Genomic DNA, 17,204 nt, shown 5'->3' on the forward strand with positions numbered 1-17,204 from the left:
CATGAACTTCAGGTGGAGGTAGCCAAAGATGCTTTATGGTGGGATATGGGCTGCCCACTTTGAAGGCATCTTTGTATGAGACAACAGTTTCAGATGCAAAAGAGACTATGGAGGAATGAGCTGCAAAGCACAGCATAGGGTGAGAACCTTGATACTCTGCAGGAATGTAGAGAGGCCCAGAGACTGTAACATTACCAGTTGGATCCAGAGACAAAGCTTGGGCATCACTGAGACTAGTATATCGCATTAGCATTTTCTAGAAGACTTGAAGTCTACTAGGTTTTACCATTAGAATTAAGGTTTCACATGAACTAGTTGATTATGGAGGTCTTCCGTGAGCCTGTAGAACTGCTTTGGAAGGCAGCTGTCTCATTCCTGCCATTCCTGGATGTACTGGTTAAGAGGCAGTCCTTTCTTTTTTCCTCTGGGCTAAAGAAATGTTTTTGAGCCCACAGTGTACCAGTTCATTTCAGTCATGGTTTGAGGGCCTCTTTGGGAAAGGAGATAAATTCTTTGTTTCTGTCATCCTTCTGTATCATCTTGGACTAGTTATTGATCCAAATAAAAAAATCTTTCCTTAAATTTTCCTCATAAATAACATCATCCTATTTTTAGCAGATGTCTAAAGGCTGTGAAAATCAAATTCAGAGAGCTCATATATTCATTTATTTAATTGAAGTCTTCTGAAAAATTTTCATCTAGTCTGGCTGGGGGATTTATAGTTTTATTCCATTCTTGCTTAAATTGTTAAATTATGAAAGAAAAACCAAACAGGTAATTTCCTTTAAGTTTGCAAAAAAATCTTTGAGGAACAATTAAATGCTGCCCATAGAGGCTTTCCAGCTACCATTTCTCTCTAACTAGAGTGATTAAGAAGGTTTCCAGTTTCCTAGAAACATTCGGGATTATTTCTGTAATTCTGGCTTCTCATCTGGAAGTGTCTTGGTTTGGCTGTTAAATTATATGGTCTACATATCTACAACTATAGGTTTCAGGTCCTTGGCAGTTTGAATATTCATTGGCTATCACTCTGCAGGCCCACAGGTGGTCCCTGAGCTAGGACCTCAAATGCCAGGCTCCAAAGGTGTACTGGAGAAAACAGGCACATAGTAGGAGAATGGAAAGCTCAGACACATTAGAACATGTGAGCTTCTAGACGCAGGCATCTACAAAAGGGGTGAGGTTAGAGGGAGTCTGCAGCATATGAAGTCAAAGGAGAAGGTGCATATGATTCCAATAGAAATATATTGAATCATGATAGACGTTCTCTGGACAAAAAACATTATGTTTAGCAGGCAGAAATCAAGTGAGCATGGACAGCTTACACTGAGACAAACTGCAGTGGGAACTCAAGAGGGAAGCATGTGAATTCCCTGACTATTCTCAAAGAGGAATTATAATATTTTTTTTTCTCAAGTTTTGAAAATCCTTTCTCCCTTTAGTCTATGGATCCTAAAAGTGGTAGAGGTAATGGTGACTAGAGTGACCAGGAGTTTTGTATATTACATCTTTGTTATTGATTTCAAATTTTATTTTATTTTTTGCTGTTGGCATGTATGATACTAATTACATGGGGCTTATTGAACTTTTTTTGTAGCTCAGCACATGGTTCATCTATGTGATACTTGAATTTGTGCTTGGAAAGACTACCAAAAAGTTGAGTCTTTATAATGTGAAAAGATATGTATATATCTAATAATATAAGCTTTCAAATTATATCATTTGTATATTCTGTATATCTGAATTTTTTTTTGGCTTTTTGATGCAGTTGCTTTTGAGGGAAGTATGTCAAAATCTCCTAAATCTTCTACCACAATTGTCAATTTACTTACTTTTCTTGGTAGATCTAAAAGTTGTTGCATTATATCATTTGAGACTATGCTATTAGGTTCATATAGGTTCATGATTTTCATATCTTATTGCTCTACTTTTTGTTTTACAGGAATATAGTATCTCTTTCTGTTATAGTGTTGTCCTTAATTATATTTTGAGAGATTTTCTGCGTTCTTGATTTTCCTATCCCCAAACTTTGGAAAAATCATCTGAAAGGATTTGAATAGGATTTCTCAATTGGTACTATTAAAGTTTTAGTCTAGATCATTTATTGTGTGTGTGTGTGTGTGTATGTGTGTGTGTGTCTGTTTGTCCTGTGTATTGTAGGATGTTTAGCAGCATCCCTGGTTTCTAAACACTAGATTCCAGTAACACCTTCCCCCAATTATGAAAACCAAAACTTTTCATAGTTATTGCTAGATGTTCCCTGTGATGGGATTACCTCTGGTTGAGAATGACTAGATTAGGGGGAACTATCTTTAGAGCTCAGCCTAGACCAGGAATATTTTTGTGTTTCCATCAGCCCAATGGAAGGGAACTTCATAATTCTTGGAATAGGAAGAAGAGAACTCAGAAGGGTACTGCCTCAAAAATGGGATATGATTAGCCCTCAACTAAAGGTTACTCTACTCTTGCTTGTCAAAGCTTAAAATAAAACCTCAAAAATATCGCACTGTTTCCAAAGAACTTAATTGCATCTCAGGGAAAATTTCAGAAGTATTTATAAGAATTCAAAAATATCCAGGGCTTAATAAGATAAAATAAAAAATGTGTGATACTCAAAAAATTACCAGGTATGCAAAAAGGCAGAAAATACTGTTCATAAAGAGGAGAGAAATCAATCCATGGGAAAACAACCCAGAAATGACACATATGATAGAATTAGTACATAAGAACACGAAAATAGTTATTATAATTTTGTTTCATATGTTCAAGAAAGTAGAGGTAAGATTGAGCATAGTATGTGGAGACATCAGAGATTTTAAAAGATTCAGATTGCCATGTTTGTCCAAGGTAAAGGGAACAGAGATAGAACATGCTTTCCACCTAGAACAAATAAAAAATGAAGAAAATGTATGAACCAACAGTTTTTAAGGCATTGAATAATGAGACAACAAAGGACAGTGATTGTGAGATGGAAAAAAAAAAACCAAGATGAGACTTTGTTTTCCTAAGCTTACTAGAGTGAGAGGATTTCCAGGATCTGTCAAGAGAGGAAGAATCCAGATAGTCTGACTAATTCCCTGGGTTGAGAGATCAAGGCAGCTAGAATTTGTAGGAGAGAGTACCAGAGAGGAGAAAGCTGCACACACAACTCTGGAGGTCTACAGAGGGTCTCTTTTGAGTAGTCTGCAGAAAACTGAGAAGCATGTCCTGTGAGGAAACTGTGAGTCAAGATAAAGAACTATATAAAGGACTGGAAATACTTGTGCGCAGTACTCACCCAGGGACAGGAATGCTGCCATTCCAACCAGCCAGATGGGAAAGCCTCAAGATTCATGAGGTATTGATTAGATTACACAGAAGGTACTTGGCTCAGGGGTGGGGAATAAGTATCTTTAGACTACGCATTGGTTCTGGCCTGCTGAACAAACTGCAAGCGCAAGACCGGATTTTGTCTTGATCTAAGACAAAGAAGTTCATATTCAAAACATCCAATAAACTCAAAGCACAAGAAATTATTATTTTTTTTTTAGAAATGAATTTTCTTCATTGAAAATGACACCGGTGACATCATAACCAAATAGCCCAATATCAGTGATAAAAAGAAAATCTTAAAAGCAGCAAGAGAAAAAAAACACATTATATAAGGAGAACAACAAAAAAAAAAACAATGAGAATGGTAGCAGGTTTCTCTTTGGAATGAATGAAATGAATGAAACAAGAAGACACTAGAACAACATCTTAATATATTAGTATTAATTTCCTAGGGCTCATGTAATAAAGTTCCACAAACTAGGTGGTTTAAATAATAGAAGTTAACTGTCTCACAGGTTTGTAGGCTCAAATTCTAAAATCAAGGTATTGGCAGGCAATGCTTCCTCTGAAACTTTTAGGGGAGAATCCTTCCTTGCCTCTTTCCAGCTTCTGGTGGTTTGCTGGCAATCTTTGCCTTGAAGCTGCAGCACTTCAGTTTCTGCCTACCTCATCACATGGCATTTCCCCCTCTGTGTTTTGTCTTTATGTGGCATATTTGACTTCTTAGGAGGACACTTGTCACAATGGATTAGGCCCCACGGTAGTGGCTTGATTGCATTTACAAAGGCCTTATTTCCAAGTGAGGTCACATTTGCAGGTGCTAAAGAATAGGACTTCAACATATTTTTTTGGGAGGATTCAACGTGTAGTAGAGATAAAAGAAAAATTGTCAACTTTGATTTCTAAACCCAATAAAAATATTGTTCAAAAGCATAAAACGTTTTATTATTTTTTTTTTAGAGAGAGTAAGTTCTGGTAGTTGATGTCTTTTATTATTTATCTGACTTTTATCTAAGATGTTATATTTGTTGACATTTGTTCACAGTAATTGCTTATTACCTTTTAATATCTGTAGGATTTGTAGTGAGTGATGTGCTCTCATCATTCCTGATACTGAAATTTCTCTCTTACTGGTCTTGCTGGAAGTGTATACATTTTATTATTGTCTGAAAACTCATGTTTCATATGTTTTCTAGTAGTTTGAGCTAGGAAGGTAAATCTGGTTCCAGTTACTCTGTTGTAGCCAGAAACTAACTGTTGTACACTCACGTTTAAATGATACTTTTTCTGGGCAAAACCTGGTCAAAGATTTCTTTCCTCCCATAATAAGAAAATAATGAATCACTATCTTCTTGCATCCAGTGTTTGCTCTTGAGAAGTATGATGTCATTATGTTTCTTTCTCTCCAGCTCCTTTTTGGAATCTTAAAAAAAAAACAAAAAACAAAAAACAAAAAAACTAATGTTTTCTTCCTCTTTGATCTAAAGTTCATTTTAACATTTATTATTGTGTATTTTTCTATATTCTTTTTGGCTCTCTGTTGAGTCTTAAAGTCAAACAGATTTCATCCTTTCCATCTTTTTTTTAATCTGGAACTTTTATTTTTCTTTATTTCTTTCCATATTTATTCCCTTGTTTTTTTTTCCATACCTTTCTGGGTGTTTTCTGAATTATAGTGTTTCCAGTTCTCATCTCTATGTTGCTTAGCTTTTCTTTCATATTTTTTAATGCCATTATTATTTTTGCTTCCTTCTGGAAGAGCTCCTCAATTATATCTTACAGCTTACTGATTTATTCATTGGCAGTATCTACTCCATAATTTATTATATTTATTTACATCCCTTAACTTTTAGATTTTTTCATAGTTAATGTTACATTTATTTTTTAATGAATTATTATGTTTCATTTAACCAATATCTTTCCTTATTTTTGAGAATATTTATTATGCTTAATTGAAAATATGTGTACATTCCTATATTTACACTATGTGGTATAGGGTGTCAGTTTGCTTATTTTTAAAAAATAATCATTGTCAGGCACCTGGGTAGCTCAGTGGTTGAGTGTCTACTTTGGCTCAGGTTGTGATCCTGGGGTCCTGGGATTGAGTCCTGCATTGGGCTCCTTGCAGGGAGCCTGCTTCTCCCTCTGTGTATGTCTCTGCCTCTCTCTCTGTGTCTCTCATGAATAAATAAATAAAATCTTTAAAGAAAAAATAATCATTGTCTATCTTAAATGACATTTTCCTAAATGACTTATTCTGGCTTATGAGCTCATGCTTTCCTGGGATATTAGCTACTCAGTCTGCTAATGTACATTGGAAAAGAGGCCAGTGCTTAAACTCTATATTATATTCCTTTGGGTGAATACAGGAAAGAGGAGAGAGAAATGGTCAACTGTCCTTTTGTTTTGTTTTGTTTTGTTTTGCCAGTACTCTACCAGGCAGCCCTTATGATTAGGGATTCTTCCTTAAACTATTTGGTGGTAATAGCACTGAGTAGAGATAATCTCATTAGATCGGTGGTTTTCAAGCTGAATGTTTAATAGAGTGCAGCCATTGTTCTAAAAATGAGGTAGAATTGAATATAGAGGAAAATACCAGAATACATCACAATTGATAAATGTAAGTATCAAATTTAGTCAAATTTTTGTTTTAGCTCTGTATCTATATTTATACACACAAGAAGATATGTACTGGGAAAAAATGTATTCCTTAACTATGGATCAAGATCAAATTTTTGAAAGCCATTGTATTGGATTATAACCCACCCATCCCTGGGTTGGAGTGGGGAATCCTACTGATCCACCTCTGTCTTTTTTTCCTAGCCCTTTACTCCATCAGGGCTTTGGCTCTTCCCTGTTATTGTCCTGTTGGCACCATGATTTTTTATCTCACAGAGTACTAGGACAACCATAATCCTTTCAGGACAATTTAGGGAGAGTCAGAAGCAGACTGTAAAGCTACTTTCCTATTTATTCTCTACTATACCTGGAGTATGTGATCTAGTATTTCTCCATGTCCCCAGCCCCCTCCTTCCTAAGATTGATACATCCTTCAGGCTCCTGGGTGGGTGGGGGAGGGGAAGTCTCACAGTATTTAGATAGTTCCCTGGTATGTTTGCTCTCCTCTGTCTTATTTAGTGTCTGTGTCATTGGTCTTTGGGGCTAGAAGAGAGAGCTAGTCATACAAGTCACCTTTCCATTTTTTTTTTTTAGAGACATACATTTTGAATATTTGTTATTAAGTCCTATATTAAATTCAGGATCCTGCATTTTTAACTTAATATTATAATGCACATTTTCCTTTATTGCCAAAAGTCTAAATGAACAGAATTTGGATGGCTACATAATATTCCATCAAATGATTTTGCCATAATTTATTTAAGCATTTCTTTATTATTGGGCATTTAGATTACTTTCACTTTTCCACAATGAAATATAACTCTGGGGAGAAAATTTTTATGGCTAAATCTTTGCCCAGGGTTCAGATCAGAATGACCTTTTAAAAATTACAAGCCTGACCACACCACTCTCCAGTTTACAAAGAGCTCATTTTTCCCCACTGATGAATTGTTGTAGCTAAAAGAAAAATTGCTGTTAAGCAACAATAAAGCAACTAAAACCACTTCTGCATTCTATGCTGAGGAATTATTCTCAAGAAGAAACCCAGTATTTTGTTAAAGACAGCAATGGAACTTTTGCGAGGAAAGTCAAGACGATGTGAAATGATGTGACGAAGAGGTGTAGATTAAGAAAAGTAAGCTTTTCTGTATGATTATAAAATAAGTGTTAGAAGATCTTTTTGATGTATAATCATTGATGTATAATCATTTTTGGCTTTGTCAGAGTGTATCCCTGATCAGTACTCTGTAAGGAGCCTTGACATTAGGGAAGAGGAAAGGAAACAGAAGCACCTGGTTCTGAGCAAACACAGGTCCTAGGAAGATGGGAAAAGGTAAAAGACTAATGAGAAGGGAGGGTTCAAATAAGAGATTCCCCGTGACAATGTGTGTGGGTGTATAGTGGATGCAAAGATGTCTGATATCCAGTACTTTTTGTTTTAATTTTCTTCTTCCTTCCTTCACTCATTAAAATTTTAATAGAGCTATATTAGTGACACACCTTAGAATTAGCCTTGTATTATAAGTGCTGCTTTGAAGAATGAAAGGCCCATCTTATGGTTATGGTGAGATCAATCACAGGGAGCTGGAGCACATGAGAAGCACTGAAGAGGCCCATCGGGATTGAGAGGGAAGTTGGACTGATAGGAGACAACCGTGACTTGTAATCACCTGTCCCAGGACTTCTCAGGCTTTGCAATTAAGTGCAGAAATGACCTTGAGTAGTTTTATTCAGGTGGAAAAGGACAGAAGTCCTCAAAATGTGGAAGAACTTAGGGAGGTTTTGCTAACAGTGCTTTCTCAACACCCTATATACTGTCATCCATCTCAGTTGTGGTGTGATAAGTATGTTTAGTTGTCCAGTGTCTACTTTCCCTTTAGAATATGAAATACGTAAAGCCAGGAGCAGGTTTGCTTTGTTTCCCAGCACCTAACACAGTCTTTGGCACAAAATAAATGCTTAGTGAACATTTGTGAAATAAAGGAATAACAACCATTGTTATTTCTATTGTTACTAAAAAGGAAGCACCCAGAAATAACAATATACTGGGGTCATGAGCAGTATTCCCCTCTATTTTTATAGTTTCTGTATACTTTTTGTATTATTTTTACTTAGGTAGAAAAAAAGAAGAGGGCAGCCTGATTAGCTCAGCAGTTTAGCGCTGCCTTCAGCGCAGGGCCTGATCCTGGAGACCTGGGATCGAGTCCCACGTCGGGCTCCCTGCATGGAGCCTGCTTCTCCCTCTGCCTGTGTCTCTGCCTCTCTCTGTGTGTCTCTAATGAATGAATGAATGAATGAATGAATGAATAAATAAATAAATAAATAAATAAATAAATAAAATCTTAAAAAAAATGGACTCGTGGTAAGACCTCTCAACTTGGGTCTTATAATCTTTAGAATTTGCCTCTGTTCCTGTGTTCTTTCTGATAACAAATTGATGAAAGTCTGCTAAAATGCCCAGATTTACCTACCAGAGAGCTAATTTAAGTCATTCAATAGAGCTCCTTTGCCATTTGGACTTCCAGGTTTTGTCCTTTCATCTACCTGTGTGGAAATTTATGTTCAATTCTAATTATTCTTATGTATGTCTTGATAAATGATGAAAATATTACACTGATGAAAAATATTATGAATCAAGATTTTTATATTCATAGGCTTATGCTGTGTCCCTAGAGTAAAGGGAAGGTTTCCATAAATCAAATAAATACATACTTCCCTCTTTTTAGGTTGCCTTCATTAATAATTAGTTGACCTTCTCTTACCTTGAAAATGTTATAAATTATTGACCAGCTAATCCCTTTGAGAATTGAGAGGGGATTTGGTCTATTGAATGTAATGAGCAAGCTGGTAAGTTCAGATTCTTTTGAGTTACTGGCTTTCTATCTTGAAGTTGATATCCTGTGTTTGTTCTAGGTCTTCTCCTTGGCCCTTAAAGCACCTTCCCTTTTATGAAATGCTCTCAGAGAAACACTTGCAAGAACCAAAGGGAGAATGAATATTCTTTCTTGAGACTAGGTTGAGAATAATACAGACTCCTTAAAAAACACAGTCTAATGGAGTGGAATTTTATAGATCACTTTCCCACCTCATAGTAATAGAACTCAATCTTTTTGCTGTTCTTCACTTTCAAACTTTTGGTCAGTGTAGTCTACTCTTGTGTTCACTCCCTCACCTCTTTCATCCCTCAACATACTGCAGCTGGATTCCATCCCACATCACCTTACTAAAACACTTAAGTGATTAATAATCTCCTAATTGATAAACAAGTGTAACTTTCAGTTTGCCTCTAATTTGATGTCTTTGTGTTTTTTCCCTTTCTCTTTTCCTTTCTCCTTCCTTCCCTCCTTCCTTCCTTTCCTTCCCTCTCTCCCTCTCTTTCTTGCATCTGTTGATCCTCTCTCTTTGAAATTCTTTTCTGTGGGTTTCATGACCCTGAAATCTCTTGAATGTCTTCTTCCTCTTTCGGATTCTCCTTTTCCACCATTTTTTATGCCTTCTCTTTCTTTACCACCCTTTATGTGTTGGTATCCCCCTAGGTCCCATTCTTGGCTGCCTTTTCTACTTTACAAGCTTTTTTGATGATCTCCTTCAATGCTATGTGTTTAACTAGCACAGGAATGCTAGTATTTCTAAAATTTATATTTCTAGCTGGGAATTTTCTCTTGGAACTTCAGTTGCATATTTCTTACCACCAATGTGACACATCCTTCAATAATGTAACTAAAGGTAATGCAAACTCAGTATATTTAAAACTGAACTTATTTCATTTTCTTCCCTACAAAACACCTGGACCCTCTTCCTGTATTTCCTATCTTAGTTAATGAGACCATCATATGCCCTCTAGGAATCTCGAAGTTATTCTTAACCTTTCTCTGCCTATGTAATTAATCACCTGGACTTGTCAATTCTACTTAATAAATATCTCTCAAGTATATTTCATCCTCTCCATTTCACATGCCATTGCTCACATATTCTCTTCCAATTCCATCCTCTGTATTGCCATCAAAATCGTCTTTCTAAAATACAGGTCTGAATCTTAGCACACACCTGCTTAAAAATATTTGTTGCATAGAAGATGGCATCCAAAATCTTTAACAGGGTAATGAGGTTCTTCTCATGAGAAAAATTGGTCTCCTCTGTATTACCATGCATTATTTGTATATAATTCTGTTATGGCCTTTGACATACTGTATGTGGTTATTTTTTTTTTGTATGTGGTTGTTATATGGGTTTATCAAATGATGACAAACTTGAAGGGAAGGGTCATGTCTTTTTTCTTTTTACATTTCCAGTTCTAAATCCATGGAACATAGTGATATTTAAATGAAATGGAGGAATGGATTAACTGAATAAGAAATATTGAAAGATTCTTCAAAATGACAAAGACTAAAGGATCAAAATATAATAGATGGATTGACATGAAAATTGCAAAAATAAAAGAGGTCACCAGGTTATAGAAGTCTATTAACTAGAACATTGGATAACATGTCATTCCAGAACCTGCCCTAATCTTTCCTATGGGCTGCCTCTGTGGTGGTTTTAAAATACGTCAGCAAAGTCTTGACACTCATCTCTTCAAAAGATGGAGCTTAATTCCCCTCCATTGAATGTGAGTCAGGCTTAGTGACTTGCCTCTAACAGAATGTGGCAGAAGAGGTGCTATATGATTTCCGAGTCAAGGTCATTAAAAAGATAGCTTCTGCTTGGCTCTTTGTCTTTCTCTCTTGGGCCACTGACTCTGGGTGAAGCCAGTTGCTGTGATGTTGATGCCACTTACATCACCTGTGGAGAGGCCTTTGTGGGGAAAAGACTGAGGCTTCCACCAATGACCAAACTCAACTTTCCAGCCATGTGAGTGAGTCACCTTGGATGGGGATCTTCTTCCCAGTGTAGTCTTCAAATGGCTGCAGCCCTGTCCAGCACCATAATAGCAACCTCATGAGAAATCCCAAGTTGAAATCACCTAGCAAGGTTGCTCCTGAGTACCAAAACCAGTGAAACCATAAGGATAATAAATGTTTATTTTTGTTTTAATCTGGTGAAATAATTATGCAGCAATAGATAACCAATTTGGAGTATTTTTTTTATGCAACAATAGATAACCAATATACTCTCTATTAGGAATGACTTTCTTCTAGATTCGTTAGAATCTTACATATTTTTTTTTCAGGCCTGACTTAAATACTTCTATTGCCTTGGATTGTTCACATTTCTTCCAATTAGAATCAATGTTTCTGTCTTGTAGTTTTGCCTCTTTTTATTTCTTAGTATCATTTATTCTTTTAGCCAAAATGTATTCATTACTCACTGTGTACTATATTCTAAGGGAGGTATTGGGACCAAAAATGAGGGATTTAGAACTTTTGAAGATGCTTCCATCCTACCTCAATATATACAGCTTCTTTGAGAAAATAAATTTATTATGAACTCTAGGCTAAAGGCCATTTGAGTGAGGATCTGGGCTTTGCCTCCTCACTGTCTTGGCTAACTGTGTGCCTGACTTTGGACAAGTTACCTCTTAAGGTTTAAGTTTCTCTGCCTGTAAGTAAAATGGGCATAACAGTATTCCCTGCCTCATACAGTTATTAAGAACGTTAAATGACTTCATGCATGTGACATGCTTAGCATGGTATCTCATATGAAATGAGTATTCAATAAACACTTTTTAGTATTGTTGTTGACTATCCCATTCAGTATCTAGCACAGCAACTAGAATACTGTAGGTATTCAGGAAATGTTAGTTGAATTGATCTATAAATGGGGTAGGTTAGAAAAAATGATGTTGAAGGAAATAAGCAGTCAGAAAATAATGACATGGAGTGTCAGTCATTGGAGCATTGAGTGCAATTTATTTATTGTTTAATTTGTCAAACATTTGTTTCTTATCATATGCTATTAATTAAGGACATAGGAAGATGAGTGAAAGGCATTTAGAAGGGCATGTGCTAGGACCTTGGAGAAATTATTTATAAACTCGGGGCTTCCATGAAAGCAACAGATTCAACAAACAGTTATTGAGCAACATTTCCATGCCAGGTGCTGTTAGGGAGTTAAAGATAAAGTGAATGATTTCTTTTTATTTATTCAATAAATATTAAACACCTACTATGTTCCAATCATTCTTCCAGGTTCTTGGGGTTCATCTGTGAACAAAGCACAAGGATTCCAGCCTCTGTAGGCCTTTCATTCTCATAGGGGGAGGCAAGCAATAAATGATACTCATCTTAGCTAATTATGTAATATGTTAGATGATAGAAGCTGTTAAAAAAAAAAAAGAAACAGAAAACAGTAAGCAAGGTAAAGGGAGGTCAGGAATGCCCAAGGCAATAAGTGTATGCAGAGGACTATTCAATTTGTTATATTGGTTTGAGAAAGTGAGATGTCGGAAGAAACTAGGAGGTGAGGGAGTTAATTTTAATGATGAGCAAAGCCCTTTTTTTTTACCATCTACTGGGAGCATTGGATGTAAGTAAATAAATAAGTAATTTAAATTCAAATAGTGATAAATGCCTTAAAGAAAAAAGGATAGCATGGGAAATTCATGGTCCTAGCACTGGATGTCTGTGCTCTTCCATGAGAGAAGCTCAGGCTGCTGCTAGGCTTGACCACCCAGCTGATAAGTCTCCATCATGAGCACACACCTGTGTAGAGGTGGTCACATCCTGTGTGTCTGTTAACAGGACAGCAGGACTGTTATGTGTCATGGCAGGTATCACACTCCAGCCGATTAGTCGACAGAAGAAGAAACATTTAGAATCTATTAGTCATACTTCTGGTAGCACAAATGAGTGATGATTATCTGACTGACACACAACTCTAGCCTCTCTGCAAGGGACAGCAGAAGAAACTATGCAAAACTTGCCACCACCAAGCTGGGTGTTGTCATGGGGAGAATCCCATTATCACATTTGTTCTTCATGGGAACAGAATTTCTTATAGGTCTGAATTTGATCTTTAACTGAGGACTATTAAAAGGAGATGGCTTCCAGTTTTCTAACATGGGTTTTAATGTCATTGCTGATAGATGAGATATGTTTTTTTCTCATTGTAAGAAAGCTAAGCTTCTTCACTGTCCTCTAGAGGTTGGAGAATCTTCTATAAGGTCTCCAGGGAAGATACACATTGGTCTGGTCTACTTTGTCTTGACTTTAGTAAATATTTTGCCCAACATATATAGCTCTGTCCATCCCATTCAGTGCTTCCAGCTGGTGAACTGAGAATATGTATGCTGTCTGAAAACCACATTATACTGAAGAAATCTGATCTTAGAGTTGGGTATAGAGTTACCAATTAGAACATTCATTTGTCCTTTGTGCCACATACTTTGGATCCTGGGCTAATTTAAGTGGAATATTTTCAGTGAAGTCCTTCCTAGAGACAGGAAAATGGTCTAAGGGGCATCTCCTGCCTTTCTTTATTCCCCACATTCTATGGGAAACATTTTTATTTTTCCATTTAAGATTATTTATTAAAGCTCCAATTAAATTAATATTTTTTACTTGTTTACTAAAGTTGCTTGACACTTTTGCATATGATATTTAATATTCTCCACTTAAAACACAGTGTGTATGAAATAACTCTATTTCTATAAAACCCTAATTACACAAACTGTAAAATCATATATATATATACATATACACACACAGAGTCATAAACAGATATCTGAAAAATAGCCAAGAACATGTTAATGGTGCTTACATAAACAAAGTGGAATTCATGTAACCTTTCCATCCTATTTTTATTGTACCATGTAGTTTTTGAATTCTTTATAATGAGAATGTGACATCTATATAATCAGAAGAAAAACAATTAAGTATAATAAAGCTGTTGAGGACCAACACTCCCAGCAGCATTCTGAGGTGGTTATGCTGTCTCAAGAGGAAAAATAATTTGCTCAGGATTCAAACCCAGCCTCATTCCAAGCCATGTGACTGGCTTGACTGGCATATTAGGTAATCTGGAGGACACAAAAGAGCCACTAGGGAATTAACAATCTGATTGGGGGGAAAAAGTCACATGGCCTTGAGACATAAAATAATAAAGACAAGGAATGCTTTAGAAATTGTGTGAAGAGGTCAAGGAGGGCTCCTTGGACAAAGCCCCAGGGACAGGAGTCTACAAGGCAAGTGTAATATCTCAATTTGTTGAGATATTAATTTGTGTATTGTGATTTCTTTTCTCCAGAATTTTAGCAGTAGGGCTAAAAGCAGAAGTTGCTTGAAGACAACAGACTTTGATGGCTTTTGGTTCAGGAACCTCAGTGTATGGTGGGAATTACAGGAAGGGGGGAGGGAGTGGCTAGTTTGTTCACGTGGGATGCAGAATAATGAGAACAGAGGAGAAGCCATTTTCCTCAAATTGCCTGTGGGCTGCAGTTTAGGTTGGTGAGGGCATCTGCACCTGTCCCCCTGCCTCTTCTCAGAGCCCCGGGGAGGTGGGAAAACTGTGGCAAGAAAGGGCTGCATGGTCCTTCCAGTGCTCAATCTTGGCAAGGACCCCATGCTAAGTGTGAGATTCCCAACACACAGTCAGAAAACAGAATTCCAAAGTGCTACAGAAAACACATACATATATATGTATATATACAGCCACTTGTGAGAATATATTGTTTTGACTTGGTCAGGTACCTTCTGAGATCTCAGTTTGTCCCGCTACTAAAAAAAAAAATGGGTATATCAATCCCTCCTAGTTACACAATTCATTGAATCTATGAAAATGGAATGTCTGTCTCTGAAATCAGTTCATTTCTATCTGAAATGCAGGGAAGGTAGTGTGCAAACTTCATTTTCAAAGAGCAACCACCACAATCTGCAATATGCATACTGTTTTTCAGCAGGAAGTAGGAGTACACTGCGTGGTAATTGAAACTGCCTTTTGAATCTTCTAAGCCAGCAGGATCTGATACCTGATCGGATGAGCATTGTTTCTTCCTTCCTGTAAAATCAGCTAAAACGGGAAGACTCAAGTGCAAATTTCCATCACAACCGGAGAAACCTTCCCTCTGCTCATCCACCCACTCTCTCTCTTCACCTGTGCCCTTTATTTGTATAGATTCTTGTTTTCAACCAAAGGGGCTCAGCTCCAGAGAAAGACAAATCATGCACAAAGAGAAAAGAAAATCGCTTCCTAGACCTGAATATTTAGTGATGAACTAAACCTTCTGAGAGGGGGAAAATATATGATTCTGTTGCGAAGGGAAAATAAATGTCCTCCAAATCAACGTGAAAATGGAGACCCAGGGAAGTGAGGTTCACATCTGTCCTTAATGCAGCTTTGGAAGGATAGAGGCAGGGACAATAATGATATATCAGACATGGCGCTCTGCTTAGAAATTGCAATTCTAAATGTCATACACAGTGAGCCTCTCTCGCTCCCCCCCATAATTCAAGACAATTCACAAGAGATAACTTCTTTTCTCTGCCATAATAATATTCTCTAGCTCGTATCCCAAATAAACAACATTGGTTACTGCTTTAAGCAATACCTTCTCCATTTTCCCACACCACTTAAATCAACAACCCTTTTCTCTGTGTGATCTGAATCCCAAGCCCCCAACCTTGTACTTTGCTGCAATACACTCCCCATTCTGAATTGCTGTTGCTTATCGCCAGTGTTATGAAAGAGCAGGTCAGCGTTGCCCTGCTCCTATGCTAGTTTTTCACCACTCTAGATAAGAGGGGAATATTTTACATCTTCCTCTATTTCTTTTTTTTTTTTTTGAATCATCTTCATCTTTATCATGATCTACTTCTTTTTTTTTTCTTCAAACCAGTGGTTTTTCTAAGTGTGGATTTTTTTTCTTTTGATTAATCTTCACAGTCTCCAATCCAGTCATCTCCTTACTGAAATGAGAAGCCTGGTATTCACATCACTCAACGCGGTTGGTTTTGGAGTTCGGTGAAGATTAAAAACACGGGAAGGCTTGCAAGGAACCTAGAGGGAATAGAGAGGTTGCTGTTAATGTGTTTCTTCATTGAAGGGAGCTCGTGCACGCACTTGGAAATAGAGAGTAACTGTTCAGAGACACTGGGAAAAGCTCTATCTGGGGTATTTTATCCAAAGTAATATGTGACATCACTGTAGATGATCCTACTAATGCTCCTGTTAGAGCTAGCTACTTGGCTAAGAGTAGCAGGGGGAAAGCAATCATTCCTTCCAAGTGGGGCTGGTCTCAGGGAAAAATAATGCTCTGGGAAGAAAAATAGAAATGGCTATAGACTACAAGGCCAGAACTGTTTGATGGTGGCGGAAGAGTCATACCTTTGCATTCCTCTGGGCCTTCAGAATTCCTCTTCTTTTCCCTGTGTACATCAGTTATAGATGTCCCCAGAATTAGGTAATGAGGTCACCCTCTGAAGGCAAAGTCTCTCAAAATCTGCAAAGAATCAATGACTGGACTATCTTCAGACATAGGCAGCCCTGGAGATGTGCTATACTTGTGGGATTGAATGGACATGGGAATGGATGCAGAACCATTGTAGATCACTGTGTTTAGGATTTGTCTTTAGAACTAGAATCACAGAAAGTGAAGAAAGAGTGGGTTTAATGGAATTACATAGCAGTTACTATAACAAAATAATCACACAGGCACTGCGTTAAGTCTATATATACATTCTTGATAAGCATCACAATAGCCTATGAGGTAGGCTATTATCACGGTTTTATAGATCAGCAAACTGAAGTTCAGAGAAGTTGAATAATGCGTCCAAGGTCACATAGCTTGGCAGTGATGGAGCAGGGAATCAAGTCCAGGTTTAGTTGACTTCAAAACCTTTGCTTTAGGGAAGGCAGTGTTCTATGTGGATTTTGGGAAAGGGGGAGTAAAGCTTCAGCTCTGGACACTGGAAGGAGACCTATTTGGTAGCATCACATCATAATGGCCAAGAGCACACAGATCTGAACAGAAATCCAGCTGCCCTGCTTAGACTTGTGTGGCAACCTCTCCAAACCTCTGTTTTCTGTAACACAGAAGTATCTGAATATCATGTATTTGACGTGAGTGTCAGGTATTCAGATCAATGAGGAGGTGGGGTCTATTGTGGGGGAGAATCTATTTAGCCTTGACATACCTGGATAAATATCCCACTGGACCCTCCAATTTTCTATGATCTCATGCTCACCAAGTCATCTTTTAATAGCTAATTTGGTTTCTTGTGTACTTGATACAGCTTGGTTACTGGAAATGGACATCTGAATCTATAAATGAATATATTTGTGTCTGGTTTCTGTATCAGTGTCTCCTGAGTTGGGCAAGTTTGTCCAGCCTGATATAA

This window comes from Canis lupus, chromosome 11 (genome assembly GCF_003254725.2).
Source record: "Canis lupus dingo isolate Sandy chromosome 11, ASM325472v2, whole genome shotgun sequence".
Taxonomy (NCBI): domain Eukaryota; kingdom Metazoa; phylum Chordata; class Mammalia; order Carnivora; family Canidae; genus Canis; species Canis lupus.